The sequence below is a fragment of the Anser anser genome, assembly GCF_964211835.1.
Source record: "Anser anser genome assembly, chromosome: 1".
Classification (NCBI taxonomy): Eukaryota; Metazoa; Chordata; class Aves; order Anseriformes; family Anatidae; genus Anser; species Anser anser.
The window spans coordinates 18,086,990-18,114,785 of record NC_139720.1 but is presented as its reverse complement, the minus strand read 5'-3'; the positions used below and the strand labels follow the sequence as shown (position 1 = coordinate 18,114,785).

The 27,796-nt window shown below is 37.9% G+C and overlaps 1 long non-coding RNA gene across 1 annotated transcript in view; it reads left to right on the top strand.

The window, feature by feature from the left end:
* LOC310893026 overlaps nucleotides 1–20,638 on the top strand; it is a 30,515-nt gene extending 9,877 nt beyond the window's left edge. Inside the window, exons 2-3 of the long non-coding RNA XR_014578651.1 lie at nucleotides 15,425–15,489; nucleotides 19,417–20,638. This is a non-coding gene — a long non-coding RNA (uncharacterized lncRNA). The remainder of the gene's footprint in view (nucleotides 1–15,424; nucleotides 15,490–19,416) is intronic.
* The last annotated feature ends 7,158 nt before the right edge of the window (nucleotides 20,639–27,796 follow it).

The window sequence follows — 27,796 nt, the reverse complement described above, 5'->3', positions numbered from 1 at the left end:
CAGTGCTTAGTATGCATATTCACAAAAGACTTAGATGCCTGAATTGGAACGCAGGAGGGAGTTAGACTTCTAGGTACAACACCATGACATCAAAGCCTTATTTCATCCATTGTCTCTTCCAGGGACATATAAAGTCCACAAAACTTGTAGTTCCTAGTGAAACACCAACATTAGCTGCTGGTCCTATTCAGAACCAGTAATCATGGAAAGAAAATTAAAAAGCTTCTCCTGTTGTCCTGTTTTCCTGAGATGATATAAAAAATAGTCCCATGAACATTTCGACCACATTGGTCCCATTGGAAAATTTTTTAAGAGTCTCATCTATCTAAAAATCTTTCAATTTGCAATCACAATATACTAAACAGCAAGTCTATATTCAACTGCTTATACATAAGCAATTTAAAAGAGGTTGTTTTTCCTCCTCATTCTTTACCTCCATCTCATATTTACAGAGGATAAGACTATGTGATCTCAGCCTTAAACAAGCCATGTTTTTATATAATGTCATTTTTACTAACATGTCATTTTTATGTTTCTCAAATTAGGAAGTTTTATCAGCTGAGATCACAGTGGTGTGAAATATTGTAAAAGTTTTACTTCCTCTAATGCTGTTCCTATTTATAGGCCTATAGTATGTTTAGAGAATGATGATAGGGCACATGAATCATTTGCCAATGGAAAGCAATTGTTGAACTGTACTATACTTTAAATCCTGACCTTCAGTATTAGCAGGATGTAAAGAGGTTGGAAGGGGAGTACAACATTTGTTATATAAAAAAAAATAAAAATCTAATTGATAAGGGCACATATGAACTTTGAAAAGCTCCAGATAGAAGTCTGGAGAAAAAAAAAAAAAAGAACAAAAAAAAGCTGACTTGCTTGGAGTCAAATCAAGTTATGACTGGCATCTTCCTGTTCTAGGGTGAATTTCACAAGGCTGTTACCCAGTTTCTCTACAAAGTCAATGTTGATTTAAGTGTCATTTAAAAGGTTTGCCTTTTTACAAAAACACCATGCTTCTGCCTACTCTGCCAATACATATAAGAGTCTGAGTGGATGCAATTTACAGGCCAACATGACACAAAGCTTAAGTACAGTGGGGTCTAGATAGCACACCCAGACTCTAGTTTGTAAAAATGGAATGTTGGATCTGACCTGCCTTTCAAAGAACCTTGAAATGGAAGTGATGTTAGCTCTTATGTACTACTCAGAACTTCTGGAGATTAGACAACCATGTAGCTTTACTGGGCTCTGTTGCTAGGTGTCAAACCAATACATACAGTTTCTTCTCTTTCAATGATTTTGTTCTGTTATTTAATCAGATGAAAATAATTGGGGTTGAGAACACTATCATGGATGAGTTGTTTGAGGACTTACCTCTGTGGAGAAAGGAGGAACACAAAACCCTCATGTGACTAATGATTGGATGCACGCATCATCACAGGGTGCCATGAGGGCTGGAAACTCACTGGAGCTGAGCACCATGATCCACAGGGGGTTCCTATGGACCTCACCAGTCAGAAACTGTTCCGCAGACCCCAGCCAGGGTTCAGGACAGGCCAGGAGGGCAACCCCTAGCCCAGCATATCAGGCATCAATGCAGTAATATCAGCCTATGTTATCAGGCCGGGTTCAACATGGACTGGGACCCTGCTGTGGTGGAGCTGGAGACTGATGTTCCTATGGCATTTCTGGGGCAGGGACCGGTGACTGTGGGCTGAAATGGGGTCCTGGGGTATCGAACAGGGTTGGGTGGAGGCCCCAGGGTAGGCAGGGTAGGGTCATTATTGCCCTCAGGGCTCTGACAATGAATGACCTATATGTAAAACATAAAAGATCATTGTGTCTTAATCAAAAAGAATGGTTACATGGTTCTTGCCCTTCTAGGCTGATGACCTTTCTTTTCACATTGTTTCCACAAAGGTGAAAGAAACTAGCAAGGGAAAACAAAGAAAAATTAATCAGATATGATATTTTTCAATGTTTCCTACCTGCACTAGCAAATATATATATATATATACACACACTCTGTAATTGATTTTTTTTTTTTTTTAAATAGGGTAACTTCAAAGTAAAGCACTATAGATTCTGATAACTTCAAAAGTGAGAATATTTTTACTTCTTACTTATCTTTTGGTGTTCAAGAATCAAATAAACAGCCTGTTTGTTTGTTTGATTTTAACAGGGAGATCTGTTGCTCATGGCTTATGTTGCAGATTGCTTAAAACAATGAGATATGTTGCCACTGAATGATCTTTTTCTTACATTTCCTTTGAGAAGTTCACTGCTACACAAAAACACCTACTTCTTACTGGCAATAATATATCTAAAGGTGGTCTATATGTAATTGGTCTGACCAATATAAGTGTATATCTTTAAAATCTCAGTAATAAAAAGCATCTCAAATTATTAACGGAATTAGTGTTCACAAATATAATACATCACTTAGTTTTTTTGTTTGTTTACTTATTTACAACTTTTTAAATTAATGACTTAATGTCACAGCTTCATAAACATTACATCAAAAATCAACACATTTAAAACACTCAAGTAAAATAAGGGACAACTTTCTACCACAAAATGGCAAAGCCCATGAGAACAGATAAATTTGAATTGGGAGCTGGGCAGTCTTAATAAGGAGTTACATATCTTTGGAGTTTAATTACAATAGGGCCTGTGATGATAAAATTAATGATGAGCAATTTTTCTCTTCAAACGATTGCAATTGAATTAAGATAGCACCATTATTCTTAGAGAGATAAGGTCAAGCAAATGAGGCTATAGTGGGAAAAAAAAAAAAAGAGTGGAAAATGAAACTGTATTGAAAGGAAGGAACATTCTATAATAGATCAGGACCTTCAAACGCTTTACAAGTCTTATGTTTACAAAGGGACATTTTATAAAATGCTATGTAAAATAATGAAGAAAGATGATAAAATACTAAGAATTCTTATATGCTTTTTTGTTAAACATGTAACAATATGGGATCTAGTAGCATTTTCAGAACTGTGAATAGGCAATAACTTGGATGTTTGCATTTTTCCCTCTTTTCTGGAAATGGGAAAAACTATTTTAGAATGCATATATAATTCTTTCCAGTAGATATCATATACCGGCACTTAGAAGCAGGGAGAACACTTGTAGGCATGGTAGGGATAACCTTTGAATTGTTGACTATGAGGTTATTTTCTAATACACAGAGAACTGAAGCCATGAGAGTATTGTATCTTTATAGATAGCTACAAAAAGGCAGTAGCCCTTTCCCTTAGGAAATAGACATTTAAAGAAAGAAAATCTCAAAAGATTAGTTACCTCTTCTTCTATCTCAGAACCTGAGAAGAGGAAGTAGGGCCTATAATATTCCTGTTTTCTGGAGTCTTTACGTTTGAGTGAGCATACATATAAACTTTATTTCAATCAGGATCTATAGTTTTCATATACTATATCATAAAATTTTGTCTAGAAAAGTAAACCACCTGAGCACACATATAGAGAAAGTGGAATTAAAATGCTCTACCCACTAACTCCATTAGTGAAAATCTTCCATTAGGCATAGACTGTTTTACTTTAGATTTGTTTCCAAGTTCTTTATTAAGTGCTGCAATGCAATTTAACAAGACTCTAATCAAATCATTTAAGGGAACCTGATTAGTAATAACATTTCTTTTTAATTTAACTTACATTTCAGTTTTCTGTGTTAGATATCGGAGATGATGTATTAGATATTATCTACCCTTCTTACTAATCCTTGTCTTTTTCCGGTTTGCTTGTTTGCTTGTTTGTTTGTTTTCATTGTTATTTTGTTTCTTTGTTTGTCTCTTGGCATTATAGTATTTTTAAAAATGCATATTTCTGTTTACTCTTTGCGGAATTTATATGCCAAGGTTTGGCCATTGCCTTGACCTCTTTTGGTAATTTTAAAGGTCTCTGCTGCCTTTATTAGTATAAATATTTATGAAAAAACTTGTAAAGTATGTGGTAAAACATGCCAAAATTTTTCCTTTAGAGATCACATCAAAGGTTAAATATTTCAAGAAGGATTCAGATAGTGTAAAGATTGTGACAAATATAGAATCATAGAATCATTAAGGTTTGAAAAGACCTCCAAGATCATCTGGTCCAACCATCTCCCTACTACCGAGATCACCCACTAAACCATGTCCCTAAGCACCACATCCACCCTTTCCTTAAACACCCCCAGGGATTTCACCACCTCCCTGGGAAACCTGTTCCGATGTCTGACTGCTCTTTCTGAGAAGAAATGTCTTCTAATTTCTAACCTAAACCTCCCCTGGTGCAACTTGAGGCCATTCCCTCTTGTCCTATTGCTAGTTACCCCAGCTCAAACAACAACTTCCTTTTCAGGTAGTTGTGGAGAGCAATAAGGTCTCCCCTGAGCCTCCTCTTCTCCAAACTAAACAACCCCAACTCCCTTAGCTGCTCCTCATAGGACTTGTGTTCCAGACTCTTCACCAGCTTTGTAGCCCTTCTCTGGACATGTTCTAGGGTCTTAACGTCTTTCTTGTAGTGAGACGCCCAAAACGGAACACAGTACTTGAGGTGCAGCCTCACCAGAGCAGAGTACAGGGGAACAATCACCTCCCTGGTCCTGCTGGCTACACTATGCCTGATACAAGCCAGGATGCCGTTGGCCTTCTTGGCCACCTGGGCACACTGCCAGCTCATGTTCAGGTGAGCACCGACCAACACCCCCAGATCATTTTCCTCTGCACAGCTTTCCAGCCACTCTGCCCCAAGCCTGTAGCATTGCCTGGGATTGTTGTGCTCAAAGTGCAGGACCCAGCACTTAGCCATGTTGAACCTCATCCCATTGGCCTCTGCCCATTGATCCAACCTGTCCAGGTCCCTCTGCAGGGCCTTACAGACTGACACTCCAGCAGATTGACACTCCCCCACAACTTGGTGTTTTCTGCAAACTTACTGAGGGTGCACTCAATTCCCTCATCCAAATCATCAGTAAAGATATTAAAGAGGATGGCCCCAACACCAGCCCCTGGGGAACACCACTGGTGACCAGATGCCAGATGGATTTCACTCTGTTCACCATCACTCTGGGCCTGGCCGTTCAGCCAGTTTTTAACCCAGCAAAGTGTGTACCTGTCCAAGCCATGGGCTGCCAGCTTTTCCAGGAGAATACTGTGGGAGAACATGTCAAAGGCCTTGCTGAAGTCTAGGTAGACTACACCAACAGGCTTTCCCTCATCCACTAGGTGGGTCACCTGGTCATAGAAGCAAATGAGATTGGTCAGGCAGGACTTGCCTTTCATGAACCCATGCTAACTGGGCCTGATCTGCTGGCTGTCCCACACATGCTGTGTGATTGCATTCAAGATGACCTGTTCCATCACCTTTCCTGGTACCGAGGTCAGGCTGACAGGCCAGTATTTCCCCAGCTCCTCCTTATGACCCTTCTTATAGATGGGCGTCACATTAATATTTGTGAATACATATTTGGAAATACATATTTTGAAATTTGTATTCTGTCTTTATTCCTCTATCTCTCTAAGAGAAAATCACTGTGGAGCAAGCAGAATCTAGCTGATACTTGGCCCTAGTCATACCCAAAAGCAAGCATAGGTCATGTATTAACAATTTACCTTGTTACCTAGCTTAATTCACACTGCTTTCAGCCTGTGAACTAAAGAAGCTACTCAACTTTCCTTATCGCTGACTGAATGAATTAATAAACATGAATTTATGTTTCAATTAAATTAATATAATTTGTTCTAATCTGTAAAAGAACAAAAGGGATAGTTTTCCAGCCCACTTCCTGAATAAATTAGTTTGTCTAAGAGCTGGTGCTTATTCTGAACTCTTCTGAATGTGATTCACTTATACAGGCATTTAAAACAGAATCATCTTTCAAACTCTCATTACTTGGGAATAACTATTTCATACTCTTGTTAAAAATAATTCATACACCTTTTTACATGCAACAGCATATGAAGAGAACATAAACAAACCCTTCTTGTTTGCTAATGTAATCTCCCAGAATAAGCTACATCTCTCATCAGGCATTACGTAAAATATGCTTCCTTTTATATAAATATAATTCAGTTAGTTGAAGGAATGTCATCTAAATTTTATTTTGTATTGTGATTATTGACATTACTACAGTGCCTTGGACCAGGTACTATGTATTGTGCAAATATAAACAAAAAAGACTCACTTCTTAAATATAAGATAAAGGGTAATAAATTGATAAAGACCCATGTAAATGGAGGCTTACAAGAAAATAAAGAGATGATACTGATGGGCAGTGATCCAAAACAAGGCAAAGTATACAGAATCAGCAGAAGTAATACAGAACTGCTACCCTTTAAAGAATAAGAAGTACCCACTGCATTGCAAGGGAACTGGGAGATATAACAACCTTTCAGATATAATATGATAACTATAATAACTATAATATAATATAATTAAAATAAACATTAATATATTGTTATGATATCATTATCATATCATATCATATCATATAAATAATAGCCTCTATTGTCTTTTCTCAGTTGCCTAATGTCCCCCAGACCTGCCTTCTTGTTTGGTGTTTATCTACTTGTCTTTAGAACATATCAATATTTCTTGTATTTCTTACTTCACTGTTTTAATGGCTTCTCTCTTTATGGTGTTTACATAATATGCACTTGCTTTTGTATTTCTTGTTAAAAGTATTGCCTGTTAACTTTAGGAACCAATCTGGTCATTCTGATTTGGTTTTAGATCATTCTTTCTGAATCATAGAATCATAGAGTTGTTTGGGATGGAAGGGACTTTAAAGATCATGTCCAACCCTCCTGCTATGGGTAGGGACACCTCCCACTAGACCAGGTTGGGGCTCAAAGCCCCAAGCAACCTGGCCTTGAACACTTCCAGGTATGGGACTTCGACACTTTCTCTTGGCAAACTGCTCCAGTGCCTCATCACTTTCACTGTAAATAATTTCCTCCTTATATCTGATCTAAACCTACCCTCTTTTAGTTTAAAGCCATTCCGCCTTGTCCTATCGCTACACTCTCTGAATGATTCTTAATAAGACCATTTAATAACTACTGATTTTACTGCAAATTTCATGCTACTTTCTGAATCAGAATCTGAAATTTCAGTTATTTAACAAATCTGTTTATAGTGTTTATGTTCTATGCATCTGCTCTAGGCAAACACCCTCCTTTTGCTTTATCATCCCCCACAATAGATTTGGTATTTCCCAAACATAGAGAGATTTGCAGCAGAATCCACCAGACTGCAGTGAAGAGGTGCCCAGATACTGTACTCTGTCTGGGAACAGCCAGTCCCTGAAAGTTATTTTCTAGATCATTATCAGAAATACACTGCCTGGACTCTTCACTGATAATATATATAGGTAGGAATTGATTCTAATATACAGGGATGGAGGAGACTTAAAAGTATAGACAGGCAAACAGGAAGGAAGGAAAAAAAAAAAGGAAAGAAAAAAGAAAAAAAAAAAGGAGGGAGGAAAGGAGCAAAGGAAAGAAAGAAAGAAAAAGAAAGGGATAGGGAGGAAGAACACCTGGGCCTTCGGTGACAAGGAGCTGAGGACTCAATCCCAGAGGATATCGTACTGGAAGCTGGAAGTTATAGACTCAGTGAACAGTGCTAAAACAGCATAGAGAACATAGCTCGAAGAGTCAGCTAGTAAAAAACAATTATGTGAAAAATCAATGCTTATTTGTATAACCATAAGTATTTCCAAGTAATGTGAAAATCCAGATAGAAAATTTGTAATATAATTTGGTGCAGAGTAAATTTGGGATTGTTACTTTTGAAACTGATCCATTATGTTGCAATGTAAATGGGACTCCTCTGATAATTGCTGTATTTAGATTTACTAAAAATACTGGTTTATACTGGTTTATATCCTCTCTTGATCATGGTGGGATACAACAGCTTCTAGGAGGCAACTCCAAAAAAAACCTCTATTATTTTCAATTTAATAAGTATTAGATAATAAATACTATTACTAGTAAAAATATCAATAATAATTATCTGTCCAATAGTGTCAAATGTAATGTCCAAATTATGTCCAATTTTTCTGTACAAAGCTGATAAAATGACAAGATCCTTAAAGTTCTCAGCATGCACATGCAGTTGTTATACTATATGCTATATGATGTGATCTGTTTGCAAATCCTTATAGAGTCTTAAGAATTTAAATTAAATGGAGAAAATGAACTTGGAAGAGATGTCCAAGGGGATTTGGTCCTGGCTCAGTATATATTAAAGAAGGAAAATACCTTCTACATGAGGCAGTCCAGAATGATGCTTTCCCACTGTGCAACAAGAGAAAGGGGTTGCCAGCTATAAAGCAGTTTTAAATGTAGACGTAATAGAAGCTTAGGAAAGAGTTTCTTCATTTTATTTATTTTTTTATGTATTTTAATCAAATACACTACTTCACAGAAAGAACGTATAGGAAATGCTGGGGTTGATAACAGAAAGCCCAAAGTGTCAGCAGTTTCTGTTGTCCTTGTTTATAAGAACATACACACTTTGTTGCTTCTCTTTATTCATACCTTTTTTTATCAGCCCTGCTGACAATTGTTTAGTTTTGTTTTGAATCAGGTGGCCAACTTCTCCTGTCTCCTATGACTGTTTGCTTTAAACGTTAATCTCTGGCAAGGATTTTTGTCACATATTTCCAAAAATCTAATTTGTACCTACTGCTCTTCTCCCTTTACCATTTGCTACCTACATAGAGTTGCCATTGATAGTAGTATGATGTCCTATTATTTCTTTCTCTTTTTATTTTTTCTTTTCATTTTCAACTCCTGTTGGCATATTTGTGACTATTTTTCTTATTTTCCCCAAATACACAGAAAAAAGAAAAAAATTTAATAGCTATATTTTTATTTAATGTGGTTGTGTTTGGGTTGCTTTTGGTTTTGTAAAATTTTGTTGCTTTTGTAAAATTTACCTAAATTATTATTCTGTAAAATCCATCATATTTCTTAACAATCTTTTATACATGCTGAATTTCCACACATACACTTTTCAAACATTTTTAATTGTTGTATAACAGAAGTTTGAACATTTTTTGCAGGGACATTTTAATATTTATATTGCTGATAGCTACAGTTTTTACTAGCAACCTCATAACATGGCGTATTTATATTCTGGGGTAAGATGGGCCATTAGTATCATTGTTTACTTAAACTCTATAAGAATATTTGTACATATTAATTTTAGTGGTACCATATTCTTTGTTTCTGTAATACGCTGAGCTGAATTCATCATTCAGAGCCTCCTTCCATTTTAGGTACTGAATCTTAGTGATATGGTTTAGTGGTTTAGCGGAGGACTTGTTAGTGTTAGGTCAGAGCTTGGACTAGGTGATCTTGGAGGCCTCTTCCAACCCAGACAATTCTGTGATTCTGTGATTCTTCACTGGCTGAAGATGGCAATTATTTCAGGATCAGACTCCCAGCTTTTTATTTGCTTTAAGATTTTGATAGCATTACATAACCAATAGCAAAGAACTGAATCAGAGGACTGACAAATAAAAACTAAGAGTGATCTGCAATGGCCTCATATTTTCTTGCGGGACATGAGATCTACATGCATTACCCACATTATGACTAGAAAGTTGAAGAGACCAACATAAGCATGGGTCTGTCGTACTATCTCCCACATTAGTATATGGAAAGTAGATAAACAGTATCAGTAGAAAAGAGAGTAGTCAAATCACCTATTTCCAGTGCACTGGAGCAGCTAAGGCAGTTCAAAAAGCATGAAGATACCCTTGGTATGGAGCTAGCACAAATTAAATCCACTCAAGAAAAATGTGAACCAATAACTCTTTTTCTTTCCTACAGCATGCAAAAATAGCTTCATCAACTCTCATATTAAGCCTAGTTTAGTGCAAATGTATTATTTTAGTATAATATTTTTCTAAATATGCATCCTTCTCTACCTCTTGCACATTGTCTTAAAACTAGATCATTTCTATTGTGCAATGAACAGTAATGACCAAAACTACTCAAAGGCCGTAAGCATAGCCTATGCCCTCATGGAAATTACTTGGAACACAAACCCCCCCAAATCCTCTGCAGGAATGGGCTCTGAGGAGAGAATCAGCCTGTATATAAGTGTGCAAATTGTAGTGCTGATAATTAAACAGAATACTGTATATACATTTTCTTTAAAAAGACATAATTCTATCCTGTGAGTAATATTAAATCCATTCTGTTATTAATCCTGAAATGACAAAACAAAGACATCTGGGCATACAGTAGAACAAACAAATTCAGATTCCCTTCCCAATATCTCAAGATTATACCCTGCAAGACAAACAGTTCTCAGTTCAAAAGTCTACGAGACATCCTTGGCACAAGACACCATCCAACTCTCTTTTTTTCCTGATGAAGCTACATTGTATGTTTCAGTGGTTGTAGAGGAAATAAGTTTTAGTGTAGGAGAACGGCTTGTGAGATAACTAGTGGACAAGCATGTACCCAAACACAGTGTAGATGCAATTGGTATGCATCAGAGAAGCCCTGAGGCCTCCAAAGAGGAATCAACTAGACTGTGAACTCATACTTCAAAGTCTAGACAGCACATAGAGACTGCTACTGAGGACAACACAACTGAAACCTGCATAGTCACAGATCATCTGTATAAAACAGGTGGTATTCCTGTGAGATCTGGCACAGCTCTATTTTCTAGTATATGGCACAATAAGGCTGAGGTATGTTTATGTTTAAATGCTATTTGAACCAGATATTTTTTATGCACATTGCTGCCTTTCTAAAAGGCATATATATATATTTCTCTATATAGAAAATTATATATATATATACATTTCTATATTTTACTTATATTATTAAAGGAAAAAAAAAATCATCCCTTTCCTTCCTAAGCTTAATTAAAAATAACAACTGTGCATGATGGGTGACCAACAGCTGTTATGAAGATAGTGTTAGTCACTATCTTGGAAAGAAAATGAAAAACAAAGTGCAACAGCATATTGTCTATAAATCAGAAAGCTTCATTTGCTAATTTATATTAGAGTATTTTTACTATATACATTGCACTGGTAATACATAGAAACCATATATTTTATTTGCCTGGGGTGGTGTAAAGCTCTGATGGCAATAAATCTGGATATACAGGTAGTACTACTCTCTTTATCCCATAAATTTAGTAAACAGCAGAGTTCCTGAAAATATATATAGCAGATATAGAACTCCCTTCAGACAGAAAAGCAATATAGTAAAAATGAAGTTCTCCTTTTGCACAGTCCTTTTATGAGAAGGTATATAGCTCCTCTCATTCAATATATTCAAAATTGTATCTTTCACTCTAAATCATCTGGCATGGTATAACCAATATAACTTATATTATTTTTATATGATATTAAATTAAATGCAAGCTATAGGACAATCATTACTTTAATATCATTTAGTTTCTGTTGGTCAAATAAAATATTTCAGAAATTTGGTGCCAACTTTGTTCATCTATTTTGTATAAATTGTCAACTTTATAAAAAATGAAGTAAAAAGTATGAGTTTAAACAAGCTTGTTTTAAAATACCCTGAAAGAAGAATATACCCAGTACACAGCCAATTTGCAGTTTTTTTTTTTAAACTTTCACTATGATATAAATTGATGTAAAATGTCCTCTGAATTCAAGCTGTCCAAATACCATACTTTTCCCAGTGTTGCCCCAAGTCAAAACCAAACACAAAATATGGAGCAGAATTTTGATGAACTGTGCTCTTGTTGCTGTATAAAATAAGATCTATCTTAGACAGAATGTATATTCAGCCTTTCTTTCCCCGCTCAGCTTCTCCTTTTTCTTTTTTCTTTTATGGAAATACACTGGGAAGTGGGTTAATAATGTACCAAACTCTCATTTATAGTTGTGTACATACAGTGGTTCATTACAGCTCATATTGGAGATGAGCATATGGTCTGGCTTTCACTTCTGCTGTGCTTCCATAGCTCAAATCAGTGGAACAGGTCGCCCAGAGAGACTGTGCAGTCTTTTTCCATCCTTGGAGGCTTTCAAGACTGTATAAAGCCCTGAGCAACCTGGTCTTATCTCATAGCTGACCCTGCTCTGAGCAGGAGGTAGAACTGCAGACCTCCTCATTTCCCTTCCAGCCTGAATTATCCCATGCTATTGTGATTCTGAGTGAGGTTTGGAAGTTCTTAGGGGGCAAATTCAGATATACACATTGTGTATCGTAGTGTCTCACAGAGACATAAGCAAGGCGTATCTTTGGAGAACTGTAATGTGCCAACTACCTATGACATAGTGTGCATCTTCTGAGGATATTTGAGCTACTGATTTTTTCTGCCAGTAAGAAATTACTTCACAATTTCTGAACGAAGCCCACAATTTTAGCTGCAAAAAAGACTCAAAAAAGCTGCAAAAAAGACCTCAAAGAGACTTCGGACATTCAAAACTAGACACTGCTCAGGAAGAAACTGCTTTTGTTTCTTATATAAGTAGCGTGGTTGGGTTTGCGTGGCAAGGTTTTGATAGTGGTGGGCTGCAGGGGTGGCCTCTGTGAGAAGAATCCAGCAGCTGCCTCATGTCAGATAAGGGCCATTTTCAGCCAGCTCCAAAAGGACCCGCTGGCCAGAGCTGAGCCAATAAGTGACATTGTTTGGGCCTCTGTGAGAGCAGGTTTAAAAAAAGGGAAAAGAACCTGCTGCACAGCAGCAGCTGGGAGAGAGGAGTGAGAAGCAGCCCTGCAGACACCAAGGTCAGTGCAGAAGAAGGGCAGGAGGTGTTCCAGGCATGCAGCAGAAGTTCCCCTGCGGCCTGTGGAGAGGCCCCTGGTGGAGCAGGCTGTCCCCCTGCAGCCCATGGGTCCCACACGGAGCAGATCTCCACGCTGCAGCCTGTGGAGGAGCCCCCGGTGGAGCAGGTGGATGTGGCCTGGAGGAGGCTGCGGCCCATGGAGAGCCCCCACAGGAGCAGGCCCCGGGCCGGAGCTGCAGCCCGTGGAGAGGAGCCCCCGCAGGAGCAGGGGGTCTGGGGGGAAATGCCACCCATGGGGGACACATGTTGGAGCAGTTTGCTCCTGATGGATGGACGCCGTGGTACAGACCCATATGGGAGCAGTTCTTGAAGAGCTGCTGCCTGTGGGAAGCCCATGCAAGATCAGTTCAGGAAGGATGCCATCCCATGGGAGGGACCCCACATGGAGCAGGGGCAGAGAGTGACTGTGAAGGAGCTGCAGAGACGAAGCATTACAGACTGACTGCAGCCACCATTCCCCCATTCCCCTGCAGTGCTCAGGAGGAAGACATAGAAGAGGGTGGATGGTCAGAAGGTGTTTTTAATTTTTGTTGGTGGTAGTGGTGGTGGTGGTTTTTTGTTTCTCACTGCTAATAAATTTTATTAATATCCCTATACTGAGTCTGTTTTGCCCATGACAATAATTATTGAGTGATATCCTTATTTCAACCCTTGAGCCCTTTACATCATATTTTCTCCCCCTTTCCCATTGAGGTTGGGGAGTGAGAGAGTGATTGTGGTAGAGTTCAGCTGCCCAGATGGGTAAAACCACCACAATAGCACAATAACAATAACCACTGCTATGGTTGAAGCAGCTACTCTAAATTCCTTAGGTAAAACCTTGGTGGGCAGTAAAATAAAGATTCCAATGTTTAATTTTTGAATTATAGCACTGGTTTAGATTACTTTAGTACTGTATTCCTCAAGTTGCAATGCATTTCATGGAAGTCTTCATTAAATAGTTATTTTTTTTCTACTCCTGCTTTGACGTCTGGATCACAAACTGCTATACCTGCTTTTGCCTTTTCCACCGTTTCTTTGCTTTCAGCTTCTCATCTTTCTTCTTTTCATGTCCACTGAAGCAGTACCTTTGGCCATGTTCCATCTCCATTCTTCATGCATAACTAAGCAAGCATGCATTTTCTTACTACTGTTATGAATCATTTCTTTTGTTCCATTGTTTCCATTTAGCTCCTGACCACATTGTTAAAAAAATTACAATAAATTCTTCTGCTTTCTAATTCAAAATATAATCTGTATTTATTTTGGTTTATAGATGCAATTTAACAGTGCTGAAAAGACCTTGAGTAGCCTACATTTTTTGTTGTTCCTGTAGTTGCCAAAATAATCTTCTGAACTACCAAACAATACTCATGGAAATTCTCAGTGACCAAAGCAAGGTGAAAAATCTGCTATCACATTATAAGGATGTCAGTAAAGAAACATCTGTTTCAAGAGTTTTGTCTCTAAATGCTATGTTTTTTTGTTTTATTTATTTATTTATTTATTTATTTATTTATTGCTTAAAGTCTTGCCAATCTACAGTATAGTGACAATGATATGATCTACCTTTTCTTACTGTTTAGAGATTGTTCATGCTACAGTGAAAACCACTTTGTAAGCTTCTTTTGTCTCACCTGGATCTTTATTCATCAGAATTTGCAAGTGAAGCAGAATTAAATACAACAGTCTTCCCATGAAAGCCTAGTCTGCTGTAATGTATAGCACTGGTATTTTGAGGAATGCCACTTCTGTTTTTAACTCATTACTGAAGCAGTGCAGCAGCATGGTGATAAACTACTTTCTGTAGTGGAGATCTTTTCTTACAGAAAAAGGATAGAGCCACGCTTAAACAAGAGCACTGAGAGGTACTTCCTAAAATATAGCTCCATGAACCAAATATTTTATCTGGAAGAAATTTTTTAAAGTTTAGTGCATGCAATTGTACACAGTGCTAAAATTTACACTGACAACATTCATTTGAATATGTAAATTTAGAGTTGATATAAGCTATATCTCAGATGCAGTATATCAGAAGAACAATAATTTCTGCAGAAGCCAAACTGTAGATATAGAAAATCACCAAAGCCTTCAAAGAGCTGCATATTTCTAAAGCAAGCTTCCCAAATCAGTGGAAGCTACTGCCACTGTGGAGTTCTTGATGACTTTATTGCTTATATGTCCCAGTAAAGGGCTGATTGCCTTAATATAATTCAAATTAGCTAAAGGCAGTGTGTAATCTATTAAAAAGACACCCTGCATTTAACCAACTGGCACTAGCCTAAATAAACAGAAGCCTTAGCTTTCATTACATGACCCTATCCATTTTATTTCTAATCAAAAAGTATTGGCTTTCCTACTTTACTTTCCCTGTAGCACTGTGATTTCTAAATGGAAACTAACCGTAGTACTTCAGCTTTTTTTTTTTTTTTTCCTATCACTTTTCCTTTAAACACATTTTATGGGTCTAATTTCAGCTGAATATTTGACACTGCCTGCAAAAATGAGTTTACACATGGCATTATCAACATTTCCCATGGGTGTCCTGGCACTGCATTTGCAGATGTACTCTTTTTTGTTTGTTTGTTTCTTTGTTTGTTAAAGGTTTAAAACTGATCTTAACTATATTGCTAACTTCAGATCTCAAGGAAGATGAAACCTAACACAAACAGGACGATGAGGTGCAGTTTTTGATTTCCATCTCAGTGAGTACTCTTACTTGGTACTGACAATTCACTAACAATAAACAGTTCTCCTATTAAGAATTGTCTAGTTATAATTTATTACCACAAATTCTGCCATGATCATGTGTAAACACTAGGCTTCAAGCCCACCACAAAATCTTTGCAATACTTGATAGATTATATTTCATGTGTTTTGTTCTTTTAGCTTTTCAGTACTTGTAGTATTTACTTTTTATTACTGAAAGCTTTGTATCCTTGGAAGAGCTTCTTTGAAGATGGATATTCTTATAAAATGTTTCATGAGAAATGATTTCTGACTCAAATTTTATGGAGGCCTAAGAAAAAGATATGGAAGTCTTCAAAAAAGCTAAATGGGCAAGAAATATGTATTAACTTCTTCAACAGAAGCATAAAACTGAAAGGTGAACATCCAGGCCCTATGAACATCCAGATGGCAAGCAGGCCCAATGAGCACAGAAGTCCTTATTTTATTGGGTATTTAATTAGCTAAGCAGTGGAGAAGCAACGGAAGCTAAGGGCTGTTTCATATATTGTCAATTTCTACTTTTAATTCAGACATATTTCTAAATGATAAACCCATAGATCATAGAGCATATGTCAATATTAATCCTAAAATAATCATGAGCTTAAATTCTTTAGGGAAGGGGCAGATAGATTTAAGACTAGACTAAGTAAGTAAAGCCTCTTCGTATGATTTCCAAAACTGATCCTGGAAGAAAAAACACCAGTGAAAAGAAAACAGTTTCTTCTTTAATCACTGACGGAGAGCACAGGTAACAGAATTGCCTGTATTTTGGTTTTAAATTAGTTAATAACCTGACAACATAACCCAATATCACAAGGAATGTAAAGGAAGCAGTTCTCTGAGATGGAATGAAGCCCATGCTCACACTGTCTCAAGAGCCAGAGTCCACAGCACAGCTACATAAAGTCCTTGGGGACATTTTATCTTCTGGCTCTCAGCCAGTCTTAGGTTCAAGTTACACTATACTGTCAAGACATTTAGAGTTATGGTTTTTGTTGATTTTTGAGTGATTATTTTTTTATTTGTTTGTTTTTCCTACCAATGTCTACCCCTCCCATCAACATGAATCTTTCATTTCCTTAGCTACAGATAGTCTGTGAGAATTGTCACTCAGGTTTTCTGTCTCTGGACAGTATGGCAATTAGCAAAATGGAGTGAAATTGCATATTACCAACCGAACAGTAGCCAAGAGCTGTAATAACTGTCCAGGTTCTAAAATCTGAATTTGAGTAACTTCCTCTTAAAATAATTACATTGTAATACATTGCTCAATTTGCTAACTGACCACGTAATTTTTTTGACATACAAATAAACATTCATTAGTGATCTTTGTATGCTTTTATCATGGACAAACTTGCCACCGTTTGGCAACATCCTGACTCAAAAGAATATTCTAACTGCAGTTACATGTGTGCATTTGTGTACATATGTATGTATATGGCTTTCAGCAAAACCAAGTAATTCCTTTGAAACTTTTTTTTTAACTAGTTTGTTAGTGTCAGTATTACCTAACATTATCCAGCACTTCTCAACAAAGGAAAACTCCCTGCAACTTCCCTGCTTGTTGCCATAAATCACATTTAAGATCAGCTAGGCCCAAGTCTACAGCATAAGATATGTCCCAGAAAAGCAGGAAAGTAAACAAATAAAGGCCCTTTGCATTTTCGCTTTCTCCACACGGAGACTGCAGCTCACTGGGGGCTTTCAGAATTTGAATCAGGTACCTAAATGACATCTCAATCCTATTTTTTGTATATGCTTCCTTTACTGTCTCAAATCGATAGTAAATTCAACCCGAGATTTAGTCACCAAATTAAAATACTAATAAATATTCCTAAACCTGGATGCAGACATGCTAAATAGAGGAATGCTTTATTTCCCAGATCATATGATGAACAATTTACTAAGTAAAAAACAAAGCAAACAAACAAAAAACAATGACATACTTTAGCTATGACAGTCAAATAAAGCAGGTATAAATGGGTGTTCTCCAGATTTTGGCAACTGAAAAAAACCTGCATATACACAAATGTCTTATATAATGCAACAGGTTTTTATGACCTACATACATCTAATGTTGGCCTAGAAGGTAGGCCAGATGCATAAAACCTTGTTTTCAGTTACTCATAACTCAGTCAAATTTAACATTGAAATTTACAATGCCAGCTAAGAAATCTGACTTCCTAAAGATTCAGATTTGCTCTTTATTTCTCAAGAAAAATGCCAGAAAAAAAAAAAAAAAAAAACCTGCTCTGCCCACAAGAGCCAATTCCAATAACCTTTTCTTCTGACAACTTCATGCTTATGCAGAGAGAATAAAATCTGGTAAAAGGTTTGTTAAAGAAGAAAAAGGAAGTGGAGAAAGGAATTGCAGAAGACAGAAGATATGATTAAAGGCAAGGAATCTGAGGCTAAGATTACCTGACAAATAGTCCACAGGGAGTGGGTGAGCACGGAGATAGTGGGTGAAGGGAGGTAAGACCAGAAAGGAGACACAACAGAGGAGAGTAGATGCAGGAGATGGGAGTCATGCTTCTTTTATTTCAAAAGCTTAACTATGTGAAGGATGATGTTACATTTACAGAAGTTGAATGCTTGTTTGGAAACTAGGTTGTGCCATTAAGTTTAAATGTATTTGATAAGTCATTTCAGATATACTTTTTAAAGGTATGTGCTCATAACAGTCTGAATGTATTGTACTTCAGCTACAGAAATATTGACTGTTCACAGATGTAATTAAAGTTGATTTGCTGTGCTATGAATATATGAAGATCCATTAATGCTAATACTATGAAAAATGAGGTCATAGGTATTCCAGATGGAGATTTTTTAATCTCAGTCCCTCAGTGTCTCAGTTATCTATCTCTAAAATAGTGACAGTACCTATATGTGAAATTGATTTTATTAATGTTTATGACGCAGTAACACACCAGTGATGAATGTTGTAGAAACACTTATGAAGAAATTAAGAATTCCTTCTCCAGAGCAGGCTTTCAGTTTTAAAAAGTAAGCAAGAGAAGAGGCCGGGGGGACGAGATCAGGCACTGGACAATGAAGAGAATACAAAATGCTTAACAGGTGTGTGAAATACACACTGATCTTGAGTAGACATTGGTCCTAAGGAGAATAGAAGTAATTAGACAACATATCATAAAGCATATAAACATGAGATTGAATTAATTTTACAGTTACACTTTATTCTAGTAGAATTATTTTCAGTGCTTGATATTTTAATTTCAACATTGTTCATTTAGTGTGTTTTTTTTTTCAGTTAAAAAACAAACAAACAAACAAACAGAAAACCTCCTGCTTCTCCTCCTTCCTATGTTGTTTGTTTTCCAAGACCATATACAATTTGGGAGGACAGGGGAACCTTGTCTGTAGTTACCTCTTGCAAATAAAATAATGATAACTGAAACCAGCAGCTAAGTTGATGAGCTGATAAATGGTAACAGAAGAGATTTATAACTGATATTTAGTAAATTGCTGTTGATAATTTCTATGCTGTCAATTATGCTGCCTGATAATTTAATAAATACTTTCTTTGTAAAATCCTATGAGAAATGCTATATAAAAGTAGACTATTAACTAATATATTAAAATATTTTTTTTCCAAATTCATATTAAAATTAAATGTGCATTAATTTCTACTTTTATTTCTTCTAATGCAGGAACGTGTTAAGTACGTCATCTCCTTCAACAGAGAAAAAATGAGTACAACTAGTATTCAGCTTACGATGATAAAATATTCTCCATTCCTTTACACAGGAATGTAATCCTAAAAAGTATAGTACAGACTCTTGAAGATCTTGTCTCTACTCAATATAACATCCCAGGATGTTTGTCTGCTAACATAATAATAATAACTGATAGATACTTTTTTTTTTTTTTCTTAATTGCAGGCTCTTTGTAGGTAGCATCTTTGGATTGGATGCTGTCATGGGCAGAACAGTCTTGACTCTGGGTATTTGGCAAATTTACTGACAGTTAACAAAACCTTTTGATCACTGATTTTGGTATTAAAAAAAATAAATAAAAAATTATATATATAAAGAATTAAACAATCACTTTCTTCCCCCTTCCCTGGGCTCAACTTCAATCAAGTACCACTTTCCCTCCTTCCTGGTCTCAGCTTCCCTTGGTTTTGCCATGAGTTACACTGCATCCTACCCAGTTCCTTTGAGGAGGTGATCGGTGATGCAAGAAGTTGGTATCAGTTTATTTCTGTTCCTGTCTTCTCTGCTCCAACACAGGTCATGCACGGCTACAGACACTCAGGGGTGTCTCTGCCCTGGCATGAGTCACCTGTAGGCTGCAGTTCTCTGGGAGAAACCCTGCTCTGGCATTTACCACCCATGGATGAAAATCCTCAGGGCCATTCATGCCCTCAGAGGGCTGTCCATAGCCACCGTCCCTCAAGGGTGTCTGCACCCCAGCATGGATCACCCATGGACCACAGTCCCTCAGGGACCACTCCTGTGGCACGAAGTGCCCCCTTTGAGTAGTGTGTCTCCAACCACAACCTCGATGTCTCTTTCCATCCATCTCCTCCATTACTCTTACATGCCTTGTCTGTTTTGTTTCTCCTCTGAGCTACTGCGAATATCTTCGAACAGAAGTAACACATGCTCCCCAGACTGTCAGCAGATTTGGCAGACAGGAGGTTGTTTAGGTTGGTCTTGAGCTGTCTGGAACCACCCATGACAAGCACAGGGCAGCTCCTGGCTCATCCCACACCCTGCAGCCCACTGCCACCAAGACTCTTCCAGATATGCCCAATACAGATGCTCACATAAATGTGTTCTTTTTGAACAATATATCTACAATATATCTCTATTTTAAAGCTAAAGGGGATTATGAGAATAGTTTGTCTCACCTCTTTGTCCAGCTTTGTGATACCTTTTTTGAGGAACTGGGTTATTTTCACTTGACCGCAGATTGACAGTTTGGACAGCTGTCTGCACCTTCGTAAAGTATGATTATCAAATATCTGAATGAATTGTCTCCTTCTGCCAGGTTTCATCTCACTTTCTGCTAGCATTGTTGTGTTTTTCTCACTTGCAATTATTGGAAATGAAATAGAAAATATAAAGTTAAAAAGCGAAATAGTAAACTGCACATACAATAAACATCAGACAACTGAGCAGAGGCACTAAATGAAATATAAACAGAAAATAGAAATGATCTGATGGATTAATATATAGAACAGTGCTTCTCTAAAGATGTCCAATGCATTGTAGAATGGAAAATCAATTATCTACAAAAGTAATTCACCATAAAATTTCTACAGTTATGGTAACAGTACTAGTTTGTTTTTTTTTTCTTCCCTGAAAATTGGTGCAGAATTAAAAAAAATAAAAATAATTTTGTTCAAATTTGACATGGATATGTATTACTGAAAACCAATTAATTAGGGATTAAGAAGGGCCCAGCATATTCACAGTCAAGAATTACTCCCTTGTTTCCACAAATGGAACCCCTTTGCATGTGGTAGGAAAACACCTGGTTGATTGACTTCGCAAGAGAGAACTGAACTGTGATGCACTTAACTGATGTGCCACAAGGACAATCTTTTTAGGACTTTCTACCACTGTTTTTATCATCTATTAGCAAATGTGTACTCCATAGAAATCTTTTCCAAAGCTTTGGCCTCCAGGGAAACTGGAGTTTTCAGATGGCTTTGCAGAGCCTTGCTAGATTCTGGGCTCAAACCTGACTACTTCTATCAAGACTCGTCTCTGTGCCTCACCCACATGATCACATCTGACTTTAATCTCCTAGGACTGACTCACTTTCTGAAGTTACTATTCAAATGCTATTGAAGAACAATTACAAGCCTAATGTTTGAAGCCCAAGGTGGATACCTAAAATTTACACAGAATTAATCCAGGCATTTCCCTCCACAGTTGTGTGAAATCCTGCCAGTTGATGGCATATTGGCATAGCAGGCTGCAACACTCTCACTGAGTTCTTTCTGCTCTGAATAAATTCTCGACTATTTCTTTTTAGAGAAAATCTTCTTACTTGCACTATCATTTTCTAGTTAGGAGAACAGGATTTCAAGCTGATATATAGAAGCTATTGTCTGATAACGCATATTCATAAGTTAATAAATGCATATTAAAATCCATACTATATTTATTTTGTCACATTGGCAAATTAAAAAAAAAAAAAGTGCTCCAAATATGTTGTACAATCGATGTATAGCAAATCATTAGTGGAAGAATCAGTTTGAGTGGCAAATTATTGATTTAGACATGTAATTAAAATATAAATGAAATTCTTTAATGTAATTTAATTGTTAAGGTTTCCACATAAAAAAAAGGAAAATATAGCATATAAACTACTGGATTTTTATACCAGAAATGTCCTCACACACATGGCTTGTCAGTATGTTGGCATTCTGTATTTCCTGAAATATGTGGGTAATATGGCAATTGCTCAGATAACTAAGAATTTGTACAAGACAAATAAAAAAATACCAAAATATTTGTAAGAAGACATAAATTATAAAAATGCATCATCTTTTTGTGTGCTGTTGTGGTTTAAAATGGATAAAGCTAGACACAAGTGCTAAAATCCAATGAAGAAAATATGTGTATTAAAAGATAAAATTAAAAAATCTTATAATAGTATAATTAATGTTCATTGGAAGACAATAGAAGACTGTAGGCTAGTTTCTGCAATTTCTCTTAGATTAACTGTTCAAACTTAATCACAGTCATTCTGGCTACTTCCAGTGTACAAAATTAATTTTTCAGAAATTTTGTAACTGGTGATAAATCCAGATGTAATTAGTAGACCATGAGTCACCCATAAATAATGAGTAAAGTAGATCAAGCTCTCCCCTATGCAGTTACTTAATTCTCTCATTTTAGTGCCATTGTGGTATCCTTACAAGCCAGTGTCTCGAGGAATTACAAGTTCTGATTTTCTGTGTTTCTGCTACAACTAACAGTCTCAGTGATGTCTGTGTTATATGCCATGACATCATAAGGTGCAAATTAAAGTAGAATAAAGTTAACCATCTTGATTTTCAGTCTGGATATTTTAAGTCATCAATTTGACCGGCATGTTGAGAATGAGATGAAAAACAGTTTTTCAGCCAAGACAGTTCTAGTAACAGCTGTGTTCGGATAAACTGACAGTACATGAAAGAAAGAGTAATAACAAGAAGAAACTAAAAGCACATGTCACAACAGTACTTAAACATTATTGGATTTTTTTTTTTAAAGAACAACAAGCACTTGGAGCAGAGATCAGAGCCCAGGTCTTTCCACAGCAAAGGCTGTAACTAGTGTGCTATAGAGTAAAACTCTGTTTTTCAAGTCCAATAAATCTTAAATTGTTTTCTGCAAAGAAACTGCCTTCAGCAGACTAGCTTGATAATGCCACAATAAGAGAGCAACTCAAGACTGCATTTTTAGGAGTTGGGAGATGTGAATTTTGATCCTTATAAAGAAAACTGAACCTTGGCATCTGCAACATTAGACTGGTATGTTATCAGGGAACAATTCTGCTTCCCTGTTATGCTTTCTCCTTGTGCTTTGAATATTTACCCTGTTGTTGCTGCCTCTAAAGGCCAAAGTGGTTATATCATAAAAAACTTTGATTTCATAGCAACTTGGTGTTTTGTCCTAGAGCAAAAGTTATGTCAATTCATGGGTTCAGTTCATTTTTGAGGGAAGCATATGATGCCTTGGCTGAAGTATATTATATTATGGAATGCAAATATATAGAATACATAGATTTGATAAGTCCTTGTGTGAGGTATTTGGAGTAATTTTATGCACAGTAAATATTAAATTTTATTGGCTAAAATATTTAAAAATTCATAAAGTGTGGGTTTTTAAAAATATTGCAGGTCAGCATTCTGCCCTTCAAAACAGAACCCTGAGGTATTGGGTTGAAGAGAGCGTCTACATTTTTTTCCACTGCAATCACTAAAATGAAGACATATGCATCTGGGTAAATGTTGTGAAAGTGGCAAGCAATTAACAAATTGACAAATGAACAAATTAAGAAACAAAACCTGACAAATAAACCAGTCGGTAAACTGGAAAACTGACAAATTGGCAAATAGCTTGGTAAGAAGAGGGACATGCTTGAAGTTTATTAGATAGGGCAGCTTAGGCACTGTAGGTTGGGAAAATTGATTCAAGATCCTTTCAGACAGTGGATAGTAATCTTTCATTACGATGTGAATGAGAAAGGAGTAAAATGTAAGACTAGGATGAGGGACTTGGACATTCTCTGTTCAAGGCATGAGAATTAAAAAATTTTAAAGAACTTGGCAATCTTCTTACAAAAAGCTACTACTTTACTGCACATAGTGTTTTGATAAAGACAAATAACTACCCCACACATCAACATGTGATACCTAAATGGTTATCTACTGGCTGTCTACTGGCTATCAGGAGTAGCTCATATTTGGATTACAAAATTTGCATAACCATGATCCTCTTCTTGGGCTGCGGGGGAATCTCTGCTCCAGCACCTGGAGCATCTTCTCCCCCTCCTTCTTCACTGACCTTGGTGTCTGCACGGTGTCTGCATGGTTGTTTCTTTCACATTTTTTCATTCGTCTCTCTCAGAGCTGCTGTGCAGCCTTCTATCACCCTTTCTGAATATGTTATCATAGAGGCTCCACCAGGTTCACTGATGGACATAGCTTTGGCCAGCAACTGGTCTGTTTTGGAGCCACCTGGAACTGGCTGTCTAGTGTGGAGACAGACCCTGCTGGTCTCTTCTCAGAGAGGCCACCCCTACAACCACCCTGCTACTGAAACCTTGGGACATAAACCCAATATAGCCCAGAATCACCCAGCAATGCCATCATAGTTGGGAAAATACTTCTTGACTCTTAAGGCAGTAGTTTGTTCCACAAAATGTGTCACACCACAGGTTCTGTGCTTTAATGGCTTGCTCCACTGGCTTCAAAAGCTACATATCACCATAAACAAATTGAGAAATGTGCTTTGAAGAAAGATATATGACTTAAGGGAAAGCTATTATTTACAGTTAATGCAGATGACCCAGCTGATTTTAGTAATTTATTTAAATATTGGAATGGACACTGTCTAAAAAGTGATGAAATTACCTAAAATCATCACTTCATTTATTCTTTTAATTATTTTATATTAATTCCAATTATGCAAGAAAAAACCCTTTGCAAGAAAAAAATACATCAAGTTTATAAAAGAAATAGATATAGAAAAAAAGTCATGGGAAGGTAGATCAGAAAAAGAAAGAAATATATTCAGAGAAAGAAAACACATCTAAAACATATCCTTTCCCTGCCACAATTTTCTTTGAACTGAACAAAACAAACAGTAACAACAACAACAACGAAAAAAAACACATCAGAAGAAGGCACCTCATTTCTTCCTCATTTCATTTGTTCATGAAATAAGGTGAGAGAATCCTGTTATCACTTTCTGCTAGTGTCACAGTGTCACATAAGCAAGCAAAAGTAAGGACTGTGTAATACAACACATGAAGTGACCTCCATGGCAGTACTAGAAGATTATGATGTATGGGTGATTGCAGCAGGTCTTGAGAAGGACACGTATTAAAAATGTTCTGGAAAAAAAATAATGTGGAACCATTGTAAAAGAGTAAATGCACTGCAAAATAAATAAATAAACAAATAAAATAGGAGTGGATATTAAAACAAACAAACATTCTGAAAACACTGCTCCAAAAGACTGCTTCCATTTTCATGACTTTCATGCTTTGATGACAATTATGTAAACTACATGGAAATTGAGATATGTACTTGATACAATACCTTATTTTTTGGGGTCAGTCTCCTGCTGTCTAGCCTGTTTGTTGAAATCAATATGAGAATAAGATGCTTCCAAAAACAGAAGTGAAAGTGGGGAGCTGTTCTACGAAATGCTGAACTTGAAGGATAGATCCAGTTCACGCAGCGAGGCAAATTCTGTCAGCAATCTTCCTTCATTGTCTCAAGGGGAACTTGCGTCAGGTTCCCAAGGGCAATGATGGGCTTTAGTGGTTCTGAACAGCCTCACCCAGGGACAGCCCACACCCACAAACAGGCTCAGGATCCTCATCTTGGTTCAGCCTGGGACAATCAGCCCCTGCTTGAGATTGACTGTAGGTTTACCAGTCTTCAGCTCCAGTTGCATTGCAGCCATGCCTGGGCTTGAGCCTGGGCCTGGCCTGGCCTGGCCCGCTGGTGGCTTTGTCCGCCTTGGCTACCTGTCCTGACAGAGCAGCTGGACTGTGCAATGCCCTGACACTTTGACATACTTAGTTTCTAAATTCTGACTAAGCTGAGGGATTTTCCAAGCTGTTTAGTCAGGGCAGAACTGGATATGCTCAAAAGTAGGATTTTAGTAAACTGGGCTATGTTATTTATTTATTTATTTATTTATTTATTTTAAAAGGAAATCTACTAGCCATATGGGTTGCTAGCAAGTGATCCAAATACAACTGGGAAATAATTTTAGAGTTGGGTGTCTCAGTTCAGTGCATCCCTATGAGTAAAAAGGCAAGCAAAGGGGGCAGGAGACCTGCATGGCTGAGCAGGGAGCCCCTAACAGAAGAAGGAAGTTTACAGCAAGTAGAAAAAGGGACAGGCCACTTGGGAGGAATACAGGGACACTGTCAGAGCATGTAGAGATGCGACATGGAAGGCCAAGGCCCACTTTGAATTAGATCTGGCAAGGAATGTCAAGGACAACAATAAGGACTTCTTCAAATACATCAGTAGCAAAAGGAAGACTGGGGACAACATCGGCCCACTGCTGAATGGGGTGGGTACCCTGCTGGCAAAGGATACGGAGAAGGCAGAGTTGCTGAATGCCTTTTTTGCTTCAGTCTTTACTGCTGAGATCAGCCTTCAGGAATCTCAGACCCTGAAGACAAGAGAGGAAGTCCGGAGAAACGAATACTTTCCCTTGGTCAAAGAGGATCAGGTCAGAGATCATTTAAGCAAACTTGACATCCTCAAATCCATGGGCCCCAATGGAATGCACCCACAGGTGCTGAGGGAGTTGGCTGATGTTATTGCTAGACCACTCTCCATCATCTCTGAAAGGTTGAAAGGTTTGAAAGTTGTACCACAGGAGAGGTGCCTGAGGACTGGAAGAAAGCCAGTGTCACTCCAGTCTTCAAAAGGGCAAGAAGGAGGACCCAGGCAACTACAGGCCAGTCAGCCTCAGCTCCAACCCTGGAAAGGTGATGGAACAGCTCATCCTGGAGGTCATCTCCAAGCATGTGGAGGATAAGAAGGTGATCAGGAGTAGTCAGCATGGATTCACCATGGGGAAATCATGCTTAACCAATGTGATAGCTTTCTATGATGAAATGCCTAGCTGGTTAGATGAGGGGAGAGTGGCGGATGTGGTCTATCTTCAGCAAAGCTTTTGACACTGTCTCCCATAACATTCTCATAGACAAGCTCAGGAAGTGTGGCCTAGATGTGTGGACGGTGAGGTGAATTGGCAGTTGGCTGGATGGCAGAGCTCAGAGGGTTGTGCTTAGTGGTGTGGAATCTAGTTAGAGGCCTGTGGCTAGTGGTGTCCCCCAAAGGTCAGTACTGGGTCCAGTGTTGTTCATCAATAACCTCGACGACGGAACAGAGTGCACCCTCAGCAAGTTTGCTGATGACACAAAGCTTGGATGAGTGGCTGATACCTCAGAGGGCTGTGCCTCATTCACGGGAACCTCGACAGGCTTGAGAGTTGGAAGAGAGGAACCTCATGAAGTTCAGCAAGGATAAGTGCAGGGTCCTGCACCCAGGGAGGAATAACCCCAAGCACCAGTACAGGCTGGGGGCTTACCTGCTGGAGAGCAGCTCTGCAGAGAGACATGAGAGTCCTGGTGGACAGCAGGCTGACCATGAGTCAGCAATGTGCCCTTGTGGCCAAGAAGACCAACAGTATCCTGGGGTGCATTCAGAAGACTGTTGCCAGCAGGTCAAGGGAGGTGATCTTCCACCTCTACTCAGCCCTGGTGAGGCTACATCTGGAGTGCTGTGTCCAGTTCTGGGCTCCCTAGTACAAGAGGGACATGGAGCTACTGCAGCAAGTCCAGAGAAGGGCTGCTAAGATGATTAGAGTACCGGAGCACCTGCTGTACGAGGACAGGCTGAGAGAGCTGGGCCTGTTTAGCCTGGAAAAGAGAAGACTGAGGGAAAACCTCATCAATGTGTATAAATATCTGGGGGGAGGGTGTCGAGAGGATGGAGCTGGTCTCTCTTCAGTTGTGCCCAGCAAGAGGACGAGAGGCAACGGGCACAAACTGAAGCACAGG